General features: G+C 43.4%; 1 protein-coding gene across 5 annotated transcripts in view; it reads right to left on the reverse strand.

Moving 5' to 3' along the window:
- Positions 1-9086, reverse strand: part of znf1035 (zinc finger protein 1035) — a 65308-nt gene extending 56222 nt beyond the window's left edge. For 2 of the 5 annotated variants that reach the window (XM_061675033.1, XM_061675032.1), the window contains exon 1: positions 8686-9086. The gene's annotated coding sequence lies outside the window, so the exon portion shown is untranslated. Of the gene's footprint in view, positions 1-4162; positions 4411-8685 lie in introns of all 5 variants that reach the window. The other 3 variants (XM_061675029.1, XM_061675027.1, XM_061675028.1) reach the window with 2 other exon arrangements.
- Between the last annotated feature and the right edge of the window lie 1327 nt (positions 9087-10413).

Raw genomic sequence — 10413 nt, forward strand, 5'->3', positions numbered from 1 at the left:
TGAGATGGTTCTTCACCTTCATTGGAGTCCAGCTCTGTTTGATTGGACTTGGATTAGGAAAGCCACACCCCTGTCCTTACAGGTCACAGTGCATGTCTGAGCAAATGAGAATCATGAGGTCAAAGGAACCGCCGGAAGAGTTCAGAGACAGAATTGTGGCAAGGCACAGATCTGGCCAACGTCACAAAAAATAATTTCTGCTGCACTTAAGGTTCTTAAGAGCACAGTGTTCTCCATGATCCTGAAATGGAAGACGTTTGGGACGATCAGAACCCATCCTAGAGCTGGCCACCCGGCCAAACTGGGCAATTGGGGGGGGGGGGGGGGGGGGGGGCGTGTTGAGCTAGAGGTAAAGAAGAACCCAAAGATCACTGTGGCTGAGGTCCAGAGATGCAGTCGGGAGATGGAAGAAGGTTCTAGAAAGTCAACAATCACTGCAGCCCTCCACCAGTCGGGGTTTTATGGCAGAGTGGCCCGACGTAAGTCTCTCCTCAAGGCAAGACACATAAAAGCCTGCATGGAGTTTGCTAAAAAAAAAGAAAAAAAAAAACACCTGAAGGACTCCAAAATGGTGAGAAATAAGATTCTCTGGTCTGATAAGACCAAGATAGAAATTGTTGGCCTTAATTTTAAGTGGCATGTGTGGCGAAAACCAGGCACTGCTCATCACCTGTCCAATACAGTCCAAACAGTGAAGCATGGTGGTGGCAGCATCATGCTGTGGGTGTTTTTTTCATCTGAAGGGACAGGACGACTGGTTGCAATCGAAGAAAAGATGAATGCGGCCAAGTACAGGGATATCCTGGACGAAAACCTTCTCCAGAGTGCTCAGAACCTCAGACTGGGCCGAAGGTTCACCTTCAAAAAAAGACAATGACCCTAAGGACACAGCTAAAATACAGAAGGAGTAGCTTCAGAATAACTCTGTGACTGTTTTTGAATGGCCCAACCAGAGCCCAGACTTAAACCCAATTGAGCATCTTTGGAAAGACCAGAAAATGGCTGCCCACCAATGTTCACCATCCAACCAGACAGAACTGGAGATATTCTACAAGGAGGAATAGCAGATGAATGACAATTTGCTGTGTGTACATTAATGTGGAAAAAGAGTAACTTGAATGATTTTAGCAAATGGCTGCAATATAACAAAGAGTGAAACATTTAAGGGGGTCTGAATACTTTACTTACCTACTGTATTTAGTCAGCCAACAATTGTGCAAGTTCTCCCACTTAAAAGATGAGAGGCCTGTAATTTTCATCATAGGTATACCTCACCTATGAGAGAGCAAGAGAGAGCAAGAGAGAGAGAGAGAGAGAGAATGAGAGAGCAAGAGAGAGAGAGAGGGAAAATGTAGAAAATCACATTGATTTTTAAAGAATTTTCTCCGGGTGCTCCGGTTTCCTCCCACATCCCAAACACATGCATGGTAGGTTAATTGACAACTCTAAATTGCCTGTAGGTGTGAATGTGAGTGCAAATTGTTGTTTGTTTCTATGTGCCCTGCGATTGACTGGCGACCAGTTCAGGGTGTACCCCGCATCCTGCCTGATGAACCCTAGTGAGGACCCCTAGTAAGGATAAGCGGCTCAGAAAATGGATGAATGGATGTATTAGCATATTATGGTGTAAAATAAGTATTTGGTCACCAACAAACAAGCAAGATTTCTAGCTCTCACAGACCTGTGACTTCTTTAAGAGGCTCCTCTGTCCTCCACTCGTTGTATTGTATTAATGGCACCTGTTTGAACTCATCAGTATAAGAAACACCTGTCCACAACCTCAAACAGACACCCTCCAAACTCAACTATGGCCAAGACCAACGAGCTGTCAAAGGACACCAGAAAAAAAAAAATTGTAGACCTGCACCAGGATGGGAAGACTGAATCTGCAATAGGTAAGCAGCTTGGTGTGAAGAAATCAACTGTGGGAGCAATTATTAGAAAATGGAAGACATACAAGACCACTGATCATCTCCCTCGATCTGGAGCTCCACGCAAGAGCTCATCCTGTGGGGTTAAAATGATCACCTCACATCATGATGACAGGGGGACCAAGTGAATGGCCTGCAGAGAGCTGGAACCAAAGTAACAAAGGCTACCATCAGTAACCCACTACGCCGCCGGGGACTAAAATCCTGCAGTGCCAGACGTGTCCCCCTGCTTAAGCCAGTACATGTCCGTCCCATCTGAAGATTGCTAGAGAGCATTTGGATGATAAAGAAGAGGATTGGGAGAATGCCATATGGTCAGATGAAACCAAAATAGAATGTTTTGAGGTAAGAACTCAACTTGTCATCTTTGGAGGAGAAAGAATGCCGAGTTGCATCCTAAGAACACATTTACCTACCGTGAAGCACAGGGGGTGGAAACATCTTGCTTTGGGGCTGTTTTTCTGCAAAGGGACCAGGACGACTGATCCGTGTAAAGGAAAGAAAGAATGGGGCCATGTATCGTGAGATTTTGAGTGAAAACCTCCTTCCATCAACAAGGGCATTGAAGATGAAACGTGGCTGGGTCTTTCAGCACGACAATGATCCCAAACACACTGCCCGGGCAACAAAGGAGTGGCTTCGTAAGAAGCATTTCAAGGTCCTGGAGTGGCCTAAACAGTCTCCAGATCTCAACCCCATAGAAAATCTTTGGAGGGAGTTGAAAGTCTATGTTGCCCTAGCGACAGCCCGAAAACATCACTGCTCTACAGGAGATCTGCATGGAGGAATGGGCCAAAATACCAGCAACAGTGTGTGAAAAAATTGTGAAGACTTACAGAAAACGTTTGACCTCTGTCATTGCCAACAAAGGCTATATAACAAAGTATTGAGATGAACTTTTGTTATTGACCAAATACTTATTTTCCACCTTAATTTGCTGATAAATTCCTTAAAAATCAGAGTGATTTTCTGGATTCCGCCCTACCCCTTCATTTTGTCTCTCATAGGTGAGGTATACCTATGATGAAAATTACAGGCCTCTCATCTTTTTAAGTGGGAGAACGTGCACAATTGGTGGCTGACTAAATACTTTTTTGCCCCACTGTATGTTTTCACCATTTGTGGATAATGGCTCTCACGGTGGTTCGTTGGAGTACCAAGGTTTTAGAAATGGCTTTATAACCTTTTCCACACTGGCCTCAATTACTTTCTCTCTTATTTGCTCCTGAATTTCTTTAGATCTCAGCATGATTTCTCACTTTTGAAGATCTTTTGCTCTACTTCACTTTGTCAGGCAGGTCCTATTTTAAAGGTCAGAGGACAAAGATGTTAAAAATGTTCTTCATAACTCAAGTACCCCTTTACAAACCACATCTGCCATTTTGAAGTGATTATATAGCAGACATACAGCAGTTAAATCGATAAATATGATTCAGAATGCGCCTTCTGCTTTTTGCATCTCGCGCCTTCCTGTCTTCGGCTCTATCCAGCGCTGCGACGTCACACGAGCCAAACAGTCTGTTCATTCGGCGTTGTGTGCTGTTGTTCTCGTCCTTGTATATTTTTTGTTGTATGATTTAGCGATGTCACGATGGTTTATTGTGTGGCATTTGGTTGTACAAATGGTTCAGGGAGTGGCAAGAGTTTTTTTGGGCTTCCCAAGTGAAAAAGGAATACGTGACCAGCGGATAGGAAAAGTCAATCGATGGGAGGAAACGTGGTCAGCTATGGGTGCCTAGCAAGCATTCCAAACTCTGTGCTGATCAATTCAAACCGCCGTGTTTTGAGAAAGACTGAGCAGAAAGCATTGGATACAGAGGTAGAGGCTGAAACCATCTGCGGTGCCAACTATGTTTCCCACGGCGATCGGGACCTCAACGGCCAAGCAAGAGAACTAAATCTCGCAGCCGCGGCAGCGAAGCGGCGCAGACAAGAGGTGAGGATTTTCTAGTATATACCTACGACACTATTATGGTTACTATGCACTGGGCAGTAGGACAAAAACGACCCATGCAGTACTTTTCAGTACTGTCGTCTTTACTTTTGCCTATATGACAAGCCAACACTGTGCTGTGTGTTATAACGCTACTCAAGCGAGGGGCACACGATATATAGGAATACTGCATACTATGTAAAAGCTTGTGCCGTGTCACTGAAACATATATGAATATATAATACGTATAGTCGTGCTCAAAGCCATGACTGTATAAAAAGACATGCTTTTGACATACCGTAACATCGACCCAGCGGCCACTCTCTTTTTCTGTTGTACAGCTGCTACTTGGATGCTCGTCGTCGTCACTGTCAGGTTCCAACCTCCTGAGCGGCTCAAACATGTAAGGTTTGACGATGCCAAGTTCAGTTGGGTGCTGCTGTACGTCGAAATCCTCCTCCTCCTCATATTCCAACACGTTGCTCGCCATTGTGTATAGAGTGCCGCGCGCTGTGCTTGTCAATTGCAACGTCATTTCTGGTAGCCCTTGCAATGGATAGAGTAACCACACACCGGCGTCTTGAGCTTCGGGTATCTTCGGGGAATGCTCAATACACGTAATAAAAACCTCATTTTTAGCTACAGTTGAAAACTTGGTGGAAGTTACGTGCATTACATAATATATAAACAATGCAAGTATGAATTTTAACTGACCCCATAACATCTTTGTCATTTGACCTTTGAGTGATTTCTTGACTGAAAACGGGTGTGACAGTAACAGGCCTGGGTGTGGCTAGAGAAATTGAACACAAGTATGATAAACCACAGTTACAGTGGGGACGGAAAGTATTCAGACACCCTTAAATTTTTCACTCTATGTTATATTTCAGCCATTTACTAAAATCACTTAAGTTCATTTTTTCCTCATTAATTAATGTACACATTGTTGAACTCTTTTCAGTTTTTCTTTTTTTAATATATCTGCAATATCACACAGCCATAAGTATTCAGACCTTTTGCTCAGTATTTAGTAGAAGGACCCTTTTGAGCTAATACAGCCATGAGTCTTTTTGGGAATGATGCAACATGTTTTTCACATCTGGATTTGGGGATCCTCTGCCATTCCTCCTTGCAGATCCTCTCCAGTTCTGTCAGGTTGGATGGTGAATGTTGGTGGACAGCCATTTTCAGGTCTCTCCAGAGATGCTCCATTTGGTTTAAGTCAGGGCTCTGGCTGGGCCATACAAAAACAGTCACAGAGTTGTTCTGAAGCCACGCCTTTGTTATTTTAGCTGAGTGCTTAGGGTCATTGTCTTGTTGGAAGGTGAACCTTTGGCCCAGTCTGAGGTCCTGAGCACTCTGGAGAAGTTTTCATCCAGGATATCCCTGTACTTGGCCGCGTTCATCTTTCCTTCGATTGCAACCAGTTGTCCTGTCCCTGCAGCTGAAAAACACCCGCACAGCATGATGCTGCCACCACCATGCTTCACTGTTGGGACTGTATTGGACAGGTGATGAGCAGTACCTGGTTTTCTCCACACATACCACTTAGAATTAAGGCCAACAATTTCTATCTTGGTCTTATCAGACCAGAGAATCTCATTTCTCACCATCTTGGAGTCCTTCAGGTGTTTTTTTTTTTTTTAGCAAACTCCATGTGGGCTTTCATGTGTCTTGCACTGAGGAGAGGCTTCCGTTGGGCCACTCTGCCATAAAGCCCCAACTGGTGGAGGGCTGCAGTGATGGTTGACTTTCTAAAACTTTCTTCAATCTCTGGAGCTCAGCCACAGTGATCTTTGGGCTCTTCTTTACCTCTCTCCCCAAGGCTCTTCTCCCCCGATTGCTCAGTTTGGCTGGAAGGCCAGCTCTAGGAAGGGTTCTGATCGTCCCCGTCGTCCATTTATGGATTATGGAGGCCACTGTGCTCTTAGGAACCTTAAGTGCAGGAGAATTATTTTTGTAACCTTGGCCAGATCTGTGCCTTGCCACAATTCTGTCTCTGAGCTCTTCAGGCAGGTCCTTTGACCTCATGATTCTCATTTGCTCTGACATGCACTGTGAGCTGTAAGGTCTTATATAGACAGATGTGTGGATTGGATCAAGTCCAATCAGTATAATCAAACATAGTTGGACTCCGATGAAGGTGTGAAACCATCTCAAGGATGATTAAAAGAAATGGACAGCAGTTAAATATATGAGTGTCACAGCAAAGGGTCTGAAATCTGCAGAAGTCAACAATTCCTATTTTTTCTGTCAATATGGGGTGCTGTGTGTATATTAATGAGGGGGAAAAAATTACTTAAATTATTATAGCAAATGGCTGTAATATAACAAAGAGTGAAAAATTTAAGGGGGTCTGAATACTTCCCGTCCCATCTATATGTTTTTAACGGGAGGGTTAGTGTTAGAGGGGGGGCCAATCAGTTTTTTTAGGCAGGGCCATGCAGGTTTGGATTTTTTTACATTTTAGTGTGACAAAAAAAATAAAAAATCCGGAAGGGGGCAAACACTTTTTCCACACCCCTCGTACATTGTCTTTCTGCCCTGACTCTCCTCTCAATGTTAAGTCTCCTTATTAAAGCCAATGGGGAGATCTTATTCTCCTCTCCCATTGTTATCGATGTCATTGTGAATGCAGCCACAACGGAAAAATGAAGAAATGGAAATGTGTATACTGCTCTATGTCCTGGCTGCTCAGTGTAATATTGCTAAATATAAAATAATAATGGAATGGACACCAGCGAACTGTCTAATATTTATAACAAACACCTGTTTTTGAACAGCTCCCCGCGACTGCTGTCAGGGCACCACACCAGAAACCGGACCCTTGCTGTCTGCCTGCCCGTGATTATTTCTCCAATTATTGATCGCAGTGCAGTTTCCGCACATGGTCTTTGATACACATATCTACAGTATGCCCAGGCTACTCAGTACAATATGGCTACAATCATAATCGGAGGAATAGAACATATGCTGTAGCTCACGAGTGTAGTCTTTATGAAAGACTCCTTTCCCGTTACTTTCTCTGCTCATTCACTGTCACATTTGAAGTTAGCCATCAAAAGGTGAGTACATATTTTATTATTTATACATACTGTATCATGTTAAACCTTTGCTTACAGAGTTAAAATTTTGATTAAAACATTTTCTAAACATCCACCCATCCATTTTCTGTACCGCTTTATCCTCACAAGGGCCATGAGCGTGCTGGAGCCTATCCCAGCTATCTTCGGGCAAGAGGCGGGGTACACCCTGAACTGGTCGCCAGCCAATCGCAGGCCACATATAAACAAACAACCATTCGAGCACACATCCAAACCAAAGGGCAATTTAGAGTCTTCAGTCAACCTACCATGCATGTTTTTGGGATGTGGGAGGAAACCGGTGTGCCCGGAGAAAACACACGCAGGCACAGGGAGAACATGCAAACTCCAACCAGACGCGGCCGGATTTGAATCCGGGTCCTCAGAACTGAGAGGCAGATGTGCTAACCAGTCAACCACTGTGCCGCCACATTTCCTAAACGGTTAAATAAAATTAAATTGAGCAATGATTTGGTCAAATTTCCACTGTACACATCTATTTTGAAATTAACATTTTGAGTTGTAATTTTTCTTTGTAGCAAACAAGAAAACATGCATTTGCAGTTTTCAGCCACAAAACAAATTTCTCATGACAAAAAAAATTCTATAGCCAATATTATGATCTTATATTGCTCATTTTACCCAGTTATCAGAAACTAGCGACTTCAGCAGCACGTTGTCCTGTGTGAGGAAGTGACATTCTTTCGCTCTTGGTTCGAATATCGGCTGCGGCCTTCCTGTTTGGAGTTTGCGCGTTCTCTCTGTACTTTTCTCTGGATTCACCAATTTCCTCCCACATTCTCAAAACACGCATGTTAAGTTTATTGTAATTTGCGAGTTTTCCCTGTACTTTTCTCTGGATACATCGGTTTCCTCCAACATCCCAAAAACATTATGTTTATTGTAAATTGTCTATAGGTGTAAATGTGTGAATGTTTGTTAGTTTATCTGTCCCCTGTGATTGACTGGCGACCAGTACAGGGTGTACCCCAGCATTGGCCCAAATTGAGCCGGGATGGGTTCCAGCTCACCCAGGACCTTGAGGATAATTGGTATAAAAAACAAAAAATATTTTTTTAATAGTAATAAAAAATGGATGAATTTACCCACCAAGTAAATTTGGGACAATACGGTTAGAATAAATAAATTAGTAATAAAACAACTTTTAAAAAGGAGTAAAGAAATCATACCAATCGTTTTGGCATGATTTCTATTCAAGAAAATAACTGTGTGATAAATATCATATTAAAACATAACAACATGTCAACCCAGAGTCACAACTGCTGAATGTCAACACATCTTGTCCGTCTCTTGGCAACCCCATTGTTTTCTTTGGCATAAGATGCAGCTAATTTACGACTACATGAGGTAATTTTATGAAACTTTGTATGTAATGTTATGGAACCAACAATCGTACATCCTCTTGCAAGATGTACGTGTGTGTGGTGCTGTTTATTCGCAGATTACAGCCAACCAGATTAGTGGACAACGAGTAAATTCAACGATTGGATAACCAGTTAAATTGACTAACAGTCTGCCTCAAACACACCTCAGAGTGGTGGGGGCACTATCGTACTCTGGTCGAGAGATGGATTCTCTAGTTTTGATTCCCTCTGCCGCGGGTTCGGGTTTTGAGTGACTGCTAGGAAGGCTAACTAGCATGCTAGCAAGCCAATCTTGGCCATCTTTGATAACAACTAGTTAAAGGTTATCAAACATTTTGTAGGTCGGTCCTTACCGTTCAAATACTCTGTCTCGTCCTCGAGACCATCCTTGTCTCGCGTCTCGAAGTTGTCATTGTTTTACGTGCCCCTTTCCCTTCCGACTCAAAAGGCCGACTTCTTCCTTAATAATGGCTTGGCTGTTATCAATAATGCCGCGAGGATACTAGTAAGGAGCAAGGGCGGGGGGGTCGTCAAGTCAACTGGACATCGTTCTCAGCGTGACTCAAGACTACTAGAGCCCGCCCTTGACTCGAGTATCCCTGCTAGAGCACGACCATCCTCCATTTCCTTTTTCTTTGCGGATTTTTCAGACAATGTGCCGCAAATGTGTGCGTGGTTCTCAGTAGGACCAATAACAACGTGCAGGGAGTCGGGGAGAGCCCTCCCCTCTTCGCTCTATGGCGCGAATCGTCCACGACTGCTTCCGGTCTGCCACTGGTGCTCCTTGCTGCCTGCTGCAGTCGGTCCTACCTCCCTGGTGTTCTGGCTCTGCGGTGTGTGCTCGACAGCCTCTGTGCGCAGGGGTGAAGTCCTCATCGGGGTTCACATGCGCCTCTAGTTTGTTTCCATACTTCCACGTTGGTGAGTGAGTGGCAGAATCACTGCTGGTGCTTCTGCTCCTGTTCTGGACCCTGGTGCCTCCCTGGTCCTCAAAGGGTTAATCGGTTGCCTACCACCATTTTGTGAGCAGGATCCACTACAAAATGGCGCAGCCTGACTTGAAAACTAGAAGCCCCCCTAGGGAACAACCCCTAGTGGTGAAACTGGGTGAACATCTCCTGCAAATATCTATTATGACTATTTTATGTTATTTGATGTTGCAGATCATCAGATAAAGAATGATACATTTATTGGAGTAACCTTGCAAAGTGACAATAAAAATAGTCATTTAGGAACAAAAAATATATATATTTGTGGGAAAGGCGCAGTGTCTGGATGGATACATGCAGTTAATCCTATGTTGTCTCAAGATAAGTGCCAAACAGCAGACACTTGTTCATGTCACACTTAAGTCCTGGACTTGATGGCTTTTGCAATTGGCTGACAGTAGCTAGTCAGTAAAGACTTGGTCTTTGGAACTGGAAGGTCATTGTTAAAGTCCCACTGTGGATAAAAACATTTTTTTTTAAAAATGCAACTCATTATTGGAGAGGTATCCTTGAACGAGGCAGTGTCCTGTAACCTCTTGCCTTCAGGTCACTGAGATCCCTCCAAGCATGCTTGCAGAAGGCTGATTTAGTTCTTTGTGTGTTGTGCAATACAAAATATATACAGCAGAGTACATGGTGAATTTCTCCTTGAGCGATTATAACTAATATAAAAAAATAATAATTAAAACTGAGGATAAGCAAAATAGATTAATGGATAAAATTCATAAACAAACATATTTTTGTGGGAAGGGAACAAATCTCTGCTTTTACACCTGCTGTTAATCTTACATTACAGATTAGAAGACATTTCAAGGACTTGATGGTTCTAGAAAGTGGCCAGTGAAATCTTGAGAGGAGAGGTGGCTCATGGTGTGTGTAGAGCTGAAAAGAGGTGCAGGGGCTGTATGGTACAGTTGTCGCTCTTATATGTAACCTTGTAAATACCTGCAGTTCCCAACCATGCTTAAGGAACATTGCACCCAGTCGAGTTTGCGTGAGAGGCTACTTCAATAATGCATTACACCCCCATCCAGTAGATGCCAGTGTTGAAAAAAGCTTATTTGTTTTGTTTGTGATACAACACTGTAATTG

The sequence above is a fragment of the Phycodurus eques genome, chromosome 4 (genome assembly GCF_024500275.1).
Source record: "Phycodurus eques isolate BA_2022a chromosome 4, UOR_Pequ_1.1, whole genome shotgun sequence".
In the NCBI taxonomy this organism is placed as follows: Eukaryota; Metazoa; Chordata; class Actinopteri; order Syngnathiformes; family Syngnathidae; genus Phycodurus; species Phycodurus eques.